This window comes from Artemia franciscana, unplaced genomic scaffold, assembly GCF_032884065.1.
Source record: "Artemia franciscana unplaced genomic scaffold, ASM3288406v1 Scaffold_1097, whole genome shotgun sequence".
Taxonomy (NCBI): Eukaryota; Metazoa; Arthropoda; class Branchiopoda; order Anostraca; family Artemiidae; genus Artemia; species Artemia franciscana.
In genome coordinates, this window is record NW_027062740.1 from 122,313 (window position 1) to 139,811 (window position 17,499).

General features: G+C 36.6%; 1 protein-coding gene across 2 annotated transcripts in view; it reads right to left on the bottom strand.

Moving 5' to 3' along the window:
• The window catches only part of LOC136042324 (transmembrane 9 superfamily member 2-like), an 83,214-nt gene that overhangs the window by 53,271 nt on the left and 12,444 nt on the right, over positions 1 to 17,499 (bottom strand). For both annotated transcript variants that reach the window (XR_010621257.1, XM_065727276.1), the window contains exon 3: positions 5,285 to 5,436. The gene's annotated coding sequence lies outside the window, so the exon portion shown is untranslated. The remainder of the gene's footprint in view (positions 1 to 5,284; positions 5,437 to 17,499) is intronic.

The following is a 17,499-nucleotide window of genomic DNA, read 5'->3' on the forward strand; positions in this document are numbered from 1 at the left end:
GAGGGTTGGCGGTATGCTTCTACAGTGATAGGACTTTCTCAGTTGCATGAAGTAGACCTAAATATACCATGCGTATTCCCAAACATCGACACTGTGATTTTGCACTGGGAGAGAGGATGTTCAGCCTTTTAATCTGTCTCTAGTTCAACCGGTTGCCATCTCAGGTGGGACGTAAGTGACGACGACGTGAAAATTCAGTGAACTCTTGGTTATTGGAGCCGGCGGCAGGTTCTTTCAAAGATTTCACTTTAAATAAGTTGGGAGGCGTGATGAGTATTTCAAAAACTGGTAACGATATTGAAAAACAGTTCGGATTTCGATCGAAACATACTACGGAGCAAGCATGCACTACACTCATCAGTTTTCTTCATACCGCTTTAGATTCTGGAAAAATACCAGCCGCTATTTTCCTTGATGAGCGGAAAGCTTTTGATAGTCTTACTCATAAGATCCTTCTTGAAAAACTGTCTCATATAGGAATACGAGGTTCAGCCGTATCATGGTTTCGTTCTTATTTACACGATAGAACGATTTCCATGGATCCTGTCTCACTAAAGTCCATTGGTGTAAACTATGGAGTACCACAAGGATCGATTCTTGGTCCAACTCTGTTTTTAATGTATATCAACGATTTATTTACAGCGGTAAAGAACGCTATTCCCTCTGCGTGTTGCACTCTATGTCACGAAAAGGAAAATATTCTATGTGCTGAAGCCACGGAACTAGCTTTAGAGGTTAAACTTCACATGCTTATGGAGTGGTCTTACCACTGGTTTGATACTAACCGACTTGCTTTAAATATCGCTAAATCACACTTTCTCATATTTTCTAGAACTGGTGAGGTATGCCCTTCCTTATCAACTATATCTACCTCGAAAGGACCTTTGTCTCGACCTAACGTAAGATACGAGCGTTTCCTAGGAATTTTGTTGGATAAGAATCTTTTTTTAGAAACCACATCAAAATAGTCCACGCAAAAATATCACGTAATCTTGGGGTTATTCGGAAACTCAAACACATCTTTCCTGGATCTATTCTTTGGACCCTGTATTTTTCACTCATTAAGCCGTATTAACCTTACTGCAACTCGATTTGGATGTCTACTTTCCAGTCTCTGCTCCATCTGATTAAAGTAATTCATCAAAAGGCTCGCCGGTTAGGTAACGAATTTAATAAAGGTCATCGAAAAGTGCTTTTGAATACTTATGCACTCTGTGTTGTCTCTTGCTCTTAAATGATTTTCAAGTATGTTCATGGTGAACTGCTTCGCTGTTTCAATTCTATCTTTCCCGATTTAGTTATTTCAAGGAGCTCTTATAATCTACGCAATAAAAACCACCAACTATCACCTCAAACTAAGACTGTCAGATCAGATTTTAGTCCCCGAATAGCATGTAGTAAAGTTTGGAACAGTCTCCCTAATAATGTCCGCAGCATTCATTCGTTTGATGCCTTTAAAACCCAACTAAAAATATTTTTGGTTGATAAATATAATGGGGAATAAATTTGAGAGTAAATTTATTTTTGAATTGGTTTGATTTAATATTGTTATTTGTTTAATATTATGATGAATAATGAGGGCAGGGCGACATCCCTAGTGGCTAGGCTTGAACATGTTGATTTATTTAATTTTAATTGTTGTGATTTTGTGTTGGTGGGAGTTAGTGTGGACTTGGATTTGAATTTCGAGGACGTAGTGGTAAGTAAAAATAACACAAAGTTATTTAATTGGATTCCTTGTTTTTTAAGAAGAGACTCTTTATTTGGTATTTTTGTTTTAACCCCTATGTAACGGGCCATGGAGCCTTGTAGGGGTAGAGAGTTATTGTTGTCCATTTATTTTGATGTTACTAAACTGAACTGAACTGAAAGAGCTAAGAGCTCATATGGAACTTGAGACGAGATCGGAAGAGCCAAGAGCTCAGATGGTATGAGCTATAGCAAAATTCTAAGAATCGATAGATTGTTTTATAAGAAAAATCAGAGGCTTAATGCCGGCCGGGATTTAAAATAAGAGCTCTGAGTCACGAGGTCATCACCGGTCACCGATCACATCAAGATCCGATCACCCACTCCAAGTTAAAAATACCTAAATTTTTCTAATTTTTCCTCTCCCTTCAGCTCCCAGATGGTCGAATCAGGGAGAACAACTTTATAAAGTCAATTTGTCCAGCATCCTGACACGCCTACCAATTTTCATCGTCCTAGCACGTCCAGAAGCACCAAACTCGCCAAAGCACTGAACCCAACCACCTAACTCACCCAAAGAGAGCGGAACCATTCCGGTTAGGTCAATCACGTACCTACACATTTATAAGCGTTTTCCAAGATTTACGTTTCCCTCTCCAACTCTCCCCAATGTCAATAGATCTGGTCGTGATTCGAAATAAGAAATCTGAGACATGAGTTCCATCTAAATATCAAATTTCACTAAGATCCAGTCACCCGTTCTTAAGTTAAAAATACCTCAATTTTTCTTATTTTTCCAAATTAACAACTCCCAGCTCCCCCAAAGAGAATGGATTCGTACCAATTATGCTGAATCTGATGGTGTGTCAATGGCTTTCAGGAAGTGTTTCCCCTTTTTTTGGAAATATATTTGAACTAATATTTATGAAACTTTAAATTTAAAATTAGTTACAATTGAGCCGGCTCACTCCTTACAATAGTTCATTATCACTAACTGTTTGATTCCGTGTAAGAAAAGGGGCTGTTCACTCCTCATCGTCCCGCTTTTTACGATAAAGATTTCTTATTGTTTTCAAAAGTACAGTTGTGAAAAAAAGTCAAACTTTAGCGTAATGAGAAGGGCATTAAGGAGAGACCAGCCACTTTCATACAAGTAATAATTTCAGTTCGTTTTAAGTCTTAATGTCGCTCCTTACTTTCAGTTGAAAAAACTAGTTTTTCATTTAATTTCTGAACGTTTTTGGACTAATGCATGTTTTGATTTTGGCTCACCGCACATGAATAATTGAAACGAAATTTGCATATTTTTTTTTGGCTAAATAGATTTCTCACCATTTTGATCAGACTATTTTGATTAAAAAAAAGGGATGGGGTAGGAGGGATTAGCTTCCAATTTTTGGTTACTTAAAAAGCCAACTTTTTTTTTTACAAACGTTTTTATAAGTAATGAATATACGTAACTTACGAATTAGCTTACGTAAAGAACTTCTATATTTGTATATTTTTATCACGTATATGAGGAAGTTCACTCCCTTATCAATACCTCGATCTTTACACTAAAGCTTGAATTTTGTCCCAATTTTTAAGATTGACCCCTGAATCACAAAATCCGTAGAATAAATAGTTGAAATTACTAAAACACTTTAGCGTAAGGAGCTAGGTATTAAAGAGAAGACGAACCCCCCTATATACGTAATAATTTCTGTTCATTTTAAGTTTAAATGTTGCTCCTTACTTCCAATTGAAAATCTTTTTTTATTTATCTATTTTCTCATTGCTTTTTCTAATAATGCTAGAAAATGCTGCATCCCCTTCATGAAAATTCTCTTCCCTCATGATAAGTTTCTCAATGGAAAGATCCTCCCACATAGCCCCATTTACCCGACCCCCCCCCCTCCCAACGCAAAAAAACTGAAAATATCTGTACACTTCCCGATAACCATTACTACATACAAACAATGGTCAAAGTTTGTAACTTGCAGCCCCTCCCCCGGGGACTGTGGGGGATCAGGTCGTTCTCAAAGGCATAGTTGTTAGGGTTTCCCACTATTATGAACAAAATGGCTTTCTCAAAATTTTGATCCGGTGACTCTGGGAAAAAAATCAGCGTGGGAGAGAGCCTAGGTACCCTTCATTTTGTTGGTCACTTAAAATGGGCACTAGAACTTTAACTTCCGTTAGAGTGAGCCATCTCGCGACATTCTAGGACCACTGAGTCGATACGATCACCCCTGGAAAAAAACAACAACAAACAAACACGCATCCGTGATCTTTCTTTTGGTAAAAATGCAAAATTCCATATTTTTGTAGATGGGAGCTTGAAACTTCTACAGTAGAGTTCTTTGATAAACTGAATCTGATGGTGCGATTTTCTTTACGATTCTATGACTTTTAGGGGGTGCTCCCCCTATTTTCTAAAATAATACAATTTTTCTCATGTTCATAACTTTTGATGGGTAAGATTTAAAATCAGCATAAAAATACAATTCTTTTGATGTAACTATTGGTATCAAAATTCCGTTTTTTAGAGTTTCGGTTAATGTTGAGCCGGGTCACTCCTTACGACAATTGTTACCACGAACTGTTTGAAAACGTTTTATATATAATTTAATTTGATTGTGGAAACAGAACAGTTTATCAGCATAAATGTGCAAAAGTTTTCCGAATAAAATAAAACATAGTTAAGGTTATTGATTTTTTTTTTCATCGATTGAGGGTCGAGCCTCTTCCATTACTAATTAAAACTGGAGGAATAATTCTTTGTGATTATCTTGGTTCTTTCTTAACCCTCCCCGCACAAAATTTTACCAACTTATAAAAGAAGTAATAAAATGCATATAAGCAAATTTTGATGTGTTTTGTAAAGTTTTATTGTCCACTCTCCTCTGGTACTAATAGTTAAAACTGGAGTAATATTCTAAGGGATCATCTCGGTTCTTTCTAATTGAATTTATCAACATAGTCCAGTTGAAGATCAACACTTACCAAAGAAACAAAAGACAGAATTTTCCATTATTGACAAAATCATAGTATATTATTTGTATAACCTATAACTATGATTCCACCTATTATAATATTTAACGCTGTTGTAGTATGTTCTTTTTCTTTTTTCTTTCTTTTTGTTATTTTTGCATTTCTTTACCTTTGTTTTATGGCCGACACATCGAGCCCTATTCCCCGTTGTCCAGTTAAGAAAATTATTTATATGTGGTTTGGTCACTAAAATATCTTGTCTTGTCTTGTGTATGTCCTATTATTTACACACCGAGCTTTACGAGCTGTTGTCTCTGTTGTGGGTTAATTTTTTTATTTTATTTTTAAGTATATTAAATACAGTATCCATTCATCTAAAGTATCTAAAACTGTTGCTTATTTGTTATACTATCATACGATTTACCATGAAATTACAAAATTATTAATAATATTTCCCATAACTGACAACATTATGGCAGATTAAAGGCAGACATTTTGGCAGCATTAAAGGCACAGGCAAGGATCTTGATTGGTTCCTTAATGATGATAAACAGAGAACGCGATGAGTACAAAGACTTTTTTTCAGTCAGGACATATTTTTAATAATTATCTGCGTTCTTACCATTATATTTCTCGCAAATAGAGCCATCATTAGATTCAATTTCTCAGCAAGGACAAGCTGAGTTAGAATCAGGAAAACTGAAAGACGATGGGCTTTCCTCATTTGCTCCACCATCATCTGCTTCGTTTCTTTGAATGGATTTCGGATTCTTCCTGAAATAGAAATGCTTTGTATTAAATAGAATTTATATATCTTCTATATAAATAAAAATAAGTTGTCTGGGGATGTGTCTGTCTGTCGGGTGACGTCATGTTTGTGTGTTGACTGACGTCATGTTTTCAACTGACGAAATTACAGACCGGGATATATATATATGTAAATTACAGACCGGGATATATATATATATATATATATATATATATATATATATATATATATATATATATATATATATATATATATATATATATATATATATATATATATATATATATATATATATATATATATATATATCTATATATATAAAAATAAGTTGTCTGTCCGTTACGCCAGATTATATCTTCTATATATATAAAAATAAGTTGTCTGTGGATCTGTGGATCTGTGGATCAGGTGACGATCCACAAAAAAGGTAAAAAACTAAAAACTAAAAAAAAAACTGAAAAAACTAAAAAAAGGCAAAAACTACAAAAAAAACTAAAAACTAATAAAAAAAATAAAAAAGCTAAAAAACTAAAAAAACTAAAAAAACTAAAAAACTAAAAAAACTAAAAACTAAAAAAAAACTTAAAAAAAGGAAAAAACTGAAAAATAGAAGAGAAAAAGAAAACTAATAAAATTAAGAATAAAATAAAAAAAAATAAAAAAGATAAAAACTAAAAAAAAAGTAAAAAGAAAAAACGAAAAAAACTAAAAAAGCTAAAAAAAAGGTAAAAACCAATAAAAAACTAAAAAGAAAAAAAGGAAAAAAAAAACTAAAAAAACTAAAAACTAAAAAAAAACTTAACAAAAAGGAAAAAACTGAAAAATAGAAGAGAAAAAGAAAACTAATAAAATTAAGAATAAAAATAAAAAAAAATAAAAAAGATAAAAACTAAAAAAAAAGTAAAAAGAAAAAACGAAAAAAACTAAAAAAGCTAAAAAAAAGGTAAAAACCAATAAAAAACTAAAAAGAAAAAAAGGAAAAAAACTAAAAAAAAATTTCATCTAAAAAACTAAAAAAAACTAAAAAAGGTAAAAACTAAAAGAACTAAAAAAGAAAAAAAACTAAAAAAAGGAAAAAAACTGAAAAATAAAGGAGAAACAATCTAAATAAATGACGACACTCAAAGAGAAAGCGACCGGGACAAAAGGAATGTTCGATTAGCAATCACCAAAGCACCGGGACACAGGGAGTATAAATGACGACGACCGGGACACAGGGACATAACTACAAAGGGGACGCCGGGGTGCACAGGGGGATATATAAATGAATAAAATTAAGAATAAAATAAAAAAAAAATAAAAAAGATAAAAACTAAAAAAAAAGTAAAAAGAAAAAACGAAAAAAACTAAAAAAGCTAAAAAAAAGGTAAAAACCAATAAAAAACTAAAAAGAAAAAAAGGAAAAAAAACTAAAAAAACTAAAAACTAAAAAAAAAACTTAAAAAAAAGGAAAAAACTGAAAAATAGAAGAGAAAAAGAAAACTAATAAAATTAAGAATAAAAATAAAAAAAAATAAAAAAGATAAAAACTAAAAAAAAAGTAAAAAGAAAAAACGAAAAAAACTAAAAAAGCTAAAAAAAAGGTAAAAACCAATAAAAAACTAAAAAGAAAAAAAGGAAAAAAACTAAAAAAAATTTTCATCTAAAAAACTAAAAAAAAACTAAAAAAGGTAAAAACTAAAAGAACTAAAAAAGAAAAAAAACTAAAAAAAGGGAAAAAACTGAAAAATAAAGGAGAAACAATCTAAATAAATGACGACACTCAAAGAGAAAGCGACCGGGACAAAAGGAATGTTCGATTAGCAATCAACAAAGCACCGGGACACAGGGAGTATAAATGACGACGACCGGGACACAGGGACATAACTACAAAGGGGACGCCGGGGTGCACAGGGGGATATATAAATGACGATGGCGACTCAGGGAATGGTCGATTCACAGGTGGGACATAGGGACATAACTACAATGGCGCGTAACTAATATGGCGCGTAACGACTTACGCGCGCGGGGGGGCTTGGGGGGGGCGCGAAGCGCCCCCACCAACTAGGTGTTGGGGTGGCGCGAAGCGCCACCCCAACAGCTAGTATATATATATATATATATATATATATATATATATATATATATATATATATATATATATATATATATATACATATAAAAATAAGTTGTCTGTCTGTCAGGTGACGTCATGTTTCTGTGTCGACTGACGTCATGAAGTTAGTTGTCGTCATTTTCGCTATGACGGTGACGTCATTAACGGTATTTAAGACATTTGTTCACGGAAAAATGTTTAATTGTAAAATGACTGAAGAACCTACAATGGCAACAGCCGAGGAAGCTGCTCAAAGAGTTTATGCCAAAAAACTTGCTGCTGATAGAGAAAGTAAGAAAAGAAAGCGTTCCGAGGAATCACAAGAACAGCAAGAAAACAGGCTTGCAGCTGATAGAGAAAGTAAGAAAAGAAAGCGTGCCGGGGAATCACAAGAACAGCAAGAAAACAGGCTTGCGGCTAAAGAACGCAAAACCGCGCAGTTAGATGAAAATCCACCTAGACAGCGAGAGTCAAAATATATCAAAACTGAAAATGATTGCGATGATGATTGGGTTTGGGATTTTGACTTGGATAAGGTCATCAATGCCTACCAGATTTAAGTTAAAAAAACAAAGGTTCGTCGATATGTACTTCATAGTGACGCTGAAAAATAAAGAAGAAAAAGAAAACTGAAAAAAGAAAAAAGGTAAAAAACTAAAAAAAAAACTAAAAAGAAAAAACACTCAAAGAGAAATTACAGACCGGGACACAAATGACGACCGAGACAGAGGGAATATAAGTGACGACCGGGAACCTCAAAGAGAAATTACAGACTGGGACACCCGGACACAAATCACGACCGGGACACAGGGAATATAAATGACGACCGGGACGCAGGGACACAACTACAACGGGGACGCCGGGGGCACAGGCGGGATATATAAATGACGACCGGGACACAGGGATTGTTCGAATAGAAATTACAGACCGGGACACCGGGACACAGGGAATATAAATGACGACCGGGACACTCAAAGAGAAATTACAAACTGGGACACCGGGACACAAATGACGACCGGGACACAGGGAATATAAATGACGACCGAGACACAGGGACACATCATTAGAATAATGAGGTATAGATCTGAAAACGGATTGTTTTTCCCATGGACAATTAGATGTTGCATGTTCAAGAGTCAGTAAACCTGACAATCTATTTATATGCACAGACAATGGGACAGCGAAGAATGTTGTATATTCGCATGTTTTACGTAGTTAAAAACACACACACACACACATATATATATATATATATATATATATATATATATATATATATATATATATATATATATATATATATATATATATATATATACACAGGCCGTTGTCCATAAATCTGGATCTTACGCCCTGCCGCAGTTGTCCTCCTATAGAGGATCCTCCCACGATGGTGTTCTGCTTCACCATGGCATTTTAAAATTTCAGAAAAACAATTTGTGAAGTTGCTGATGGTGTCCTAGGGAAGAGTGCTAAGACAGCAACTAGGAATATAAGTGAAAAAGCTTTAGGTTTAATAGAGAGTAGAAAGGGTTTGTATAAGAATTAGCTGAGCGATAGGTCGTATGAAAACAAAAGGAATGTAAAGAAAGTGGAGAAAGCATTAAAATATGAACTAAGGAGATGTGAAATGGAGGCGATGGATAAAATTGCTGAGGATCTGGAAGATGCGGCTAGACGGCATAATAGTAAAATATTATACTGGCATGTTAATAAATTGAAAGGGAGTAGCCGATCCGGACTAGTCCCAGTTAAAGATAGAAATGGGGTCACAATTAGTGATAAGGAAAAAGTTAAAGGAAGATGGGTGGAACATTTTGAGAATGTGCTAAACCGAGATACAGTTGCAAGAAAAGATATAGATGAAAATGAAAAAGTTTGTGATACCTTGGATGTGAAGGAAGATTTGTTTAGTGAGGAAGAATTAGCGACAGAACTAGAAGGATTAAAAAATAATAAGGCCCCAGGTGCTGATAGTATGATTAATGAGTTCCTTAAATATGGTGGCTCTGAGGTTAGGAATAAGCTACTGAAGATTATGAACATGATTTTTGAAAAAGGGGAAGTACCCAATGATTTTAGGAAAACCTTAATTAAACCACTGTATAAGAAAGGTGACAAGAGTGAATGTCGGAATTATCGAGGCATTAGTCTGGTCTCTGTAGGTAGCAAATTACTGAGTAATATGATACTTTTTAGACTGAGACATGCTGTAGACAAAGTTTTAAGGGAAGAACAATGCGGTTTTAGAAAAGGTAGAGGATGTGTCGACCATGTTTTCACTCTTAGGTTAATAATTGAGAAGTCCCTTCGTTGTCAAACACCTTTGGTCCTTAGTTTTATCGATTATGAGCAAGCTTTCGATTCTGTTGATAGAACAGCGTTAACAAAGGTCTTATCGTTATATGGTATACCAGAAAAATACATTAAAGTGATTTGCGCTATGTACGAGAATAATACTGCTGCGGTTAAGGTAGGAAATGAGGTTAGCAACTGGTTTTGTATTAAATCAGGAGTTAAGCAGGGTTGTGTTCTATCCCCCTTTATATGGATCATTTTGATGGACTTCGTCTTAAGGAGCACAGGAAAGGCAATTGGAGACCATGGAATCAAATGGGGAGGAAGAACGCTCCTGGACTTAGATTATGCTGATGATTTAAGCATATTAGATGAAAGTGTGAGCAAAATGAATGAATTTTTAGAGGTTTTACGAGTTCAGGGTGCTAAAATAGGCTTGAAAATTAATGTTAAGAAGACTAAGTCACTAAGGTTAGGAATAAGTGAAGATGAGCAGGTGACCTTAGGTAACGAAAAGATTGATCAGGTTGGGAGCTTCAGTTACCTTGGTAGTATTATTAGTAAAGATGGTGGGAGCAGTGAAGATGTTAAAAGTAGAATAGCTAAAGCTCAGGGTGTTTTTTCACAGTTAAAAAAAGTTTGGAAGAATAGAAAGATAAGCCTACAAACCAAGATTAGAATATTGGAAGCTACAGTGATGACAGTGGTCAAATATGGCTCTGAAGCATGGACACTCCGAAAAGCAGATGAAAATTTACTAGATGTTTTCCAGAGAAATTGCCTACGGATTGTTCTGGGTACCCGGCTGACTGACCGTATTTCAAACAGTAGGTTGTACGAAAAGTGTGGTTCAATCCCGCTTTCTGGGGCTATAATGAAAGAAAGGTTGAGATGGCTAGGCCACGTTCTACGGATGAAGGATGACAGATTACCGAAGATTGTCCTTTTTGGCCAACCGTCTGGGGCTACACGGAAAGCAGGTCGTCCTTGTCTGGGCTGGGAGGATGTCATAAATAAGGATTTAAAGGAAATGGGAACTTCCTGGGAGGGTGTAAAGAGGGAGGCTTTAAATAGATTAGGTTGGAGGAGGAGCGTGCGTAGCTGTGTTGGCCTCAGGCGGCTTGGTGCTGCAGTGAGTTATTAGTAGTAGTAGTAGTAGTATATATATACATATATACTAGCTGTTGGGGTGGCGCTTCGCGCCACCCCAACACCTAGTTGGTGGGGGCGCTTCGCGCCCCCCCCAAGCCCCCCCGCGCGCGTAAGTCGTTATACATATATATATATATATATGGCGCGTAACGACTTACGCGCGCGGGGAGGCTTGGGGGGGCGCGAAGCGCCCCACCAACTAGGTGTTGGGGTGGCGCGAATGACGACCGGGACACAGGGAATATAAATGACGACCGGGAACCTCAAAGAGAAATTACAGACTGGGACACCCGGAAAAAAGAAAAAAGGTAAAAAACTAAAAAAAAAACTAAAAAGAAAAAACACTCAAAGAGAAATTACAGACCGGGACACAAATGACGACCGGGACACCGGGAATATAAATGACGACCGGGACACTCAAAGAGAAATTACAAACTGGGACACCGGGACACAAATGACGACCGGGACACAGGGAATATAAATGACGACCGGGACATAGGGACACATTATTAGAATAATGAGGTATAGATCTGAATACGGATTGTTTTTCCCATGGACAATTATATGTTGCATGTTCAAGAGTCAGTAAACCTGACAATCTATTTATATGCACAGACAATGGGACAGCGAAGAATGTTGTATATTCGCATGTTTTACGTAGTTAAAAACACACACACACACATATATATATATATATATATATATATATATATATACTAGCTGTTGGGGTGGCGCTTCGCGCCACCCCAACACCTAGTTGGTGGGGGCGCTTTGCGCCCCCCCCAAGCCCCCCCGCGCGCGTAAGTCGTTACGCGCCATATTAGTTACGCGCCATTGTAGTTGTGTCCCTGTGTCCCACCTGTGAATATAGATAGATTTATATATGTGTTTCAAACTACGTAAAAATTGCGAATATACAACATTCTTGGCTTTCCCATTGTCTGTCCATATACAAAGCCGTATGTACTAATAATGACGTCATATGCAAACGCTCTTTTTACAAACAAACAAACATGCATACACACAACTCGTTTTTATATAGATAGATAGACAGATAGATACAATACAAATTAACTACGTAAAACTTGTGAATATACAACATTCTTCGCTGTCCAATTCTCGCTGCATATAAATAGATTGTCAGTTTTACCGACCCTCGAACATGCAACGTACAATTGTCCATGGGAAAAACAATCAGTATTAAGATCAATACCAAATTTTTCTAATGATTGACCTTGAGCTTTGTTAATGGTGATTGCAAATGCTAATCGAATTGGGAATTGCAATCTTTTAAATTGAAAAGGCAGATCTGTTGGAATCATGGGAATGCGAGGAATAAGAACAGCCTCACCATCAAAAGGCCCTGTCAGGATTGTGGCCTCTATTAGGTTTTCCATTGTTTTTTTTACGGCAAGTCGAGTGCCATTGCAAAGCTTTGGTGGGTTTATGTTACGTAACAATATTATTGGTACGCCTATTTTTAGTTGTAGCACGTGTGGTGGAAACCCTGAAAGATCTATGGAATTTAAAAATTCAGATGGATAATTAACCGCTTCATTTGGTTCCAAAACTGTGTCGACTGACTTGTAAAGGACTGCCTGGTCTTGAATCTTGGTCAAAACGATATTGTTGATTTCGTGGACGTCTATATTTTTGGGTGCGAGAATCGCTCTTTCACTTAGCCATTTATTATTTTTATAATTTTTTAGAATATTCGGAAATACTTTTTCAATCAATTCATTTTTGGACGTCACTAAATTACAGAAATCAGCAGGTAGTTGTATACGTCCTGAAATTGAGTCTACTGGGAGCTTTCCGTTTCCCATTGCCAGCAATTGATCTGAAAATGTTTGACCAGAGTCATCGTTTTGCAATCGGACACGCATATTTGTAGTTAATTTTAATGTTTTTACGTGTGCCCATAAATTAGAATTTTTCAGGCAAGCATTCATTTCGTCTGCAGGAGTTGATCTAGGTATTATAGGTAATGTTTGCCTGAAATCTCCCGCAAGCAATATTAAGGTGCTGCCAAAGGGTTTCGACTTCCCTCGCAAATCTTTCAAGCATTGATCCAGAGCCTCGAGCGATTTTTTGTGTGCCATTGTGCACTCATCCCAAATAATAAGTTTGCATTGCTGCAATACTTTACCCATCCCAGATGATTTGGAAATATTGCACGTGGGAGTTTCTGTAGAATGCAAGTTCAGAGGCAATTTCAAAGCGGAATGAGCAGTTCTTCCACCAGGCAGCAATGTTGCGGCTATTCCGGACGACGCAATTGCCAACGCTATATCATTTTTAGATCGAATTGATGCCAGAATCAGTTTTATCACAAACGTTTTACCAGTACCTCCTGGCGCATCCAAAAAGAAAATTTCTCAAACGTTGTTATCGACACAATGCATTATCGTATCATAAATGTCTTTTTGTTCCAACGTTAACTTGGAAATGTTATTTTGTACATACGACAATAGATCACTCGTACTGTAACTTTGTTCACGATCCAATTCTACACATGTCGAAACAGCAGCGATACGGTTAGGTGAAGGCATTCCCAAACCCTGAAGAGGTTTGTTTGCCATACTTATGCAAAAATCTTCTATAACAACTAAAGTGTAGTTATAAATTTCTGGTGTAAAATCAAAAGTCATGTCTGACGTCTCTAACTGTTTTCGATGAAGTATATCTTCGGACATTTTTGACTTATATTTTTCCCATAAATCTGTAGGAGCTGATGGAGAGCAAGTTGTTAAAATGATGCCAAACAATGCACGAATTTGACTTGGGGTTGACGTTTCGCACGCGTCATTGATGCAGTTATCCCAGTGTTGGTCATTCTCCAATAAATTCAGAGCTTGGCATGCACTACGGTAAGCGTCATGTATAGTACCATTTACAGTCCTCAAATACTCAAAGGATGTCGGACCGGGTACATTCACCAAAAGCAGGCGTAGAAAGAAGCATTCATGTTGATTGGGGTGAACGGTGTAGAGTCTTCCTATCGTGGTATCTTTGAAGATGGTAGGTTGGCCGTCGACTGACTTACCCTGTTTTCGACGTTCAAATACTTTATTTTTAGTATTCCACGTGTAATACGAAGGCACTTCAGTATACAGCAGTTTTTTCGCAAAAGAATCATTTTTGCAAAGCGAAAAAAAGCTGTTAATGTTGTATCCGGTGGATTCAGGACTCTTTGTTGCACGTTGGTTTCCGTGAAATAAACACGTTGACCATTCTGTAAATGTACCGCTAAGTGAACAACAGCTGGACTACGTTCATGTATCGGAAATGAAAGAATTCGCCAAACAGCTTCATTACTGCTTATGTATCTTCCAGCCTGATATTCTACGATTTCATCGAAATCTTTGATTTCGGACTGCAAGCCAAAAACTGCCATGTCACTGCCTTTGTTGACGTATTTACATATGTATTTGATTGCCTTTACGGAGTTACAGTATTCAACGTTTATGTGTGCATTAAATGTTTTTGATAATAAAGGGGAATATGGAACAACCCACTGGTTATCTACTTCGATGGTGGTACCGTTACGCTTCTTTATTATTGCTGTTTTACCGCCATCTTCAGTAGATCTTCTTCTATATTGTGGGTAACCATCATTGCCAGTAATTGTTTTGGGTACTAAAAGTCGAGGATATTGCTTTGTGCACCATCCTTTGGCCATGCATGGTGAATTTTCGTTCAGTGCACCGCAAGGTCCATGCATCATATTTTTTACAATAATATCATGTAACCCCTTATCGACATTTCTATCAGGTATTTCAGCGGAAATCACATCATCAATTTCGTTTGAAGTAATTTTTTTATGTAGCCAGATTAGTATATGTGCGTGTGGCAAACCTCGTTTTTGCCATTCCACTGAGTACATCCAGCATCGCACTGACCCAAACACTTCATGTTTTACAAGGTAGTTTATCAGTGATTTCAAATTTTGCCGGAAGACACGTGCCGTAATGTCATGCCTATGAACCGCCGTGAATTTCAAGGCCTTGCAATAGGGACAAATTTTAGACATTGTCCCGATTTGAACACATCTACTCAAGCTATAATCATCGACTGGGTTGTACCTGAATGCCAGGCGATAACTTTCAGATTGCTCTGATTCCTCGGCACGCTTTCTTTTCTTACTTTCTCTATCAGCAGCAAGCCTGTTTCCCTGCTGGTCTTTTGATTCCTCGGCACGCCTTCTTTTTTCACTTTCTCTTTTAGCAGCAAGTCTGCTTCTGCGTTGCTCTAGTAGTTCCTCGGCACGCCTTCTTTTTTCAGTTTCTCTTTTAGCAGCAAGTCTGCTTCTGCGTTGCTCTGGTAGTTCCTCGGCATGCTTTCTGTTCTTTCTTTCTCTATCAGCCTCAAGCCTGTTTCCCTGCTGGTCTTTTGATTCCTCGGCACGCCTTCTTTTTTCACTTTCTCTTTTAGCAGCAAGTCTGCTTCTGCGTTGCTCTAGTAGTTCCTCGGCACGCCTTCTTTTTTCACTTTCTCTTTTAGCAGCAAGTCTGCTTTCGCGTTGCTCTGGTAGTTCCTCGGCACGCTTTCTTTTCTGACTTTCTCTATCAGCAGCAAGTTTTTTGGCATAGACTCTTTGAGCATCTTCATCAGTCATTATAAACTTAAGCATTAATAGAATTCTACGCGAACATACGTCTTATATAGCTTGAATGACGTCACGCCTTCAAAGCAAAAATGATGGCAACTAATTTCATGACGTCAGCCGAAACATGACGGCGAACATATGTCTTATATAACTTGAATGACGTCACCTTCAAAGCAAAAATGATGGCAACTAATTTCATGACGTCAGCCGAAACATGACGTCACCTGATCCATCCACAGATCCACACACAGACAACTTATTTATATATATATAGATATATATATATATATATATATATATATATATATATATATATATATATATATATATATATATATATATATATATCATAGGTGGGACACAGGGACACAACTACAATGGCGCGTAACGACTTACGCGCGCGGGGGGCTTGGGGGGGGGCGAAGCGCCCCACAAACTAGGTGTTGGGGTGGCGCGAAGTGCCACCCCAACAGCTAGTATAGAATATATATTTACATAATATCAACATATGTCCTCATATGTGGCCCCATTGATATATTGTTTTGTTATTCCCTTTTTAGTGTAACTTACTCCCAATCTATCCTTAAAAATATTGAAATCAAGCAACTTAGGATCTATGCCTGAATCGCTATTTGGAAGACCCAATCTCAAATTATATGACAAAAATCGTCAAAAGTCACTCAAAAAACGACCTCTATCTTGTCTCTATCAATTAACCATAGAAGAGATGAAATTTTTGTCCATGTTTAGGAGCAAAAACATGGAATTTCTCACTATAAAATACCAATTCCTGAAAAAGATATCACGCATCGTTTAAGATACGAAAATAGTATTAGATCAGAATGGAGCAGATTCCTCTTAAGAAAGAAACTATGTACCCGATTTTAAAGCCGGGCCCCGACACTCAGCATATGGTAGGCTTGTATATATTGATTCTCGTTGCAAGCAACAACCTCGAAATGAGTCAGCTTCGTGTACTACCCTTTTCTTGGGAAAAAAAAAAATTTCTGTTTATCATTATTTAGGCATTTTTTCAACACCCTTTACCTTAGCTACTCGGATTGTCTTGTCACGCTTGATGGTCAAGGCATTGTGCAACTACTTAAATCGTCTTTTGTAAATAGACTAATTACACTTTGTTCCTTTTATAATGTTACGCGTGCCATAGATATAAACAGATACGTTCAATCCTAAGGGAGGGGGGCGGAAATGATTTAATTTATTCTCTTGAAATGTGCTAATAAATATGCCACAAATAATTTGTTTCTTTTGTATATGTACCAGCATCATAGACAATGAAAACGATAAAACCAACACCGAGACATATATGACGTATGTATGCTTTTCGCATCATAGACAATGAAAACGACAAACCAACACCGAGACATATGTGACGTATGTATGCTTTTCGCATCATAGACAATGAAAACGATAAAACCAACACCGAGACATATATGACGTATGTATGCTTTTCGCATCATAGACAATGAAAACGATACAACCACTACTGAGATATATATGACGTATGTATGCTTTTCACATGTATTCATAAATACGACGTCACATGAATTTTCTTTTCCAAAATTAGGACTTTTAATTAACTTTCTAAAACTTCTGGCCTATACAGATCGCGTTTTTAGCCCACATATTCCCAGGATACCAATTTTCCTGAAAAAATACGGATCCACTTTCGAGAAACAAAAATACATAAATACGCAGTTATTGCTCTTTTAAAGAGATAGTCTAAACACTATATCTTAGTACAGGCATACAATGTATGATACACTGGATACAGGGGTGAAGCTAAGGTTTTAAGCTTTTAAGAGGGATTTAAAAAATGCGTCAACAAAATCATCCAGTATGTCGACAAATGCGGACACATTGAGGCCACATTTCTCAAGATGTCAGCACTTG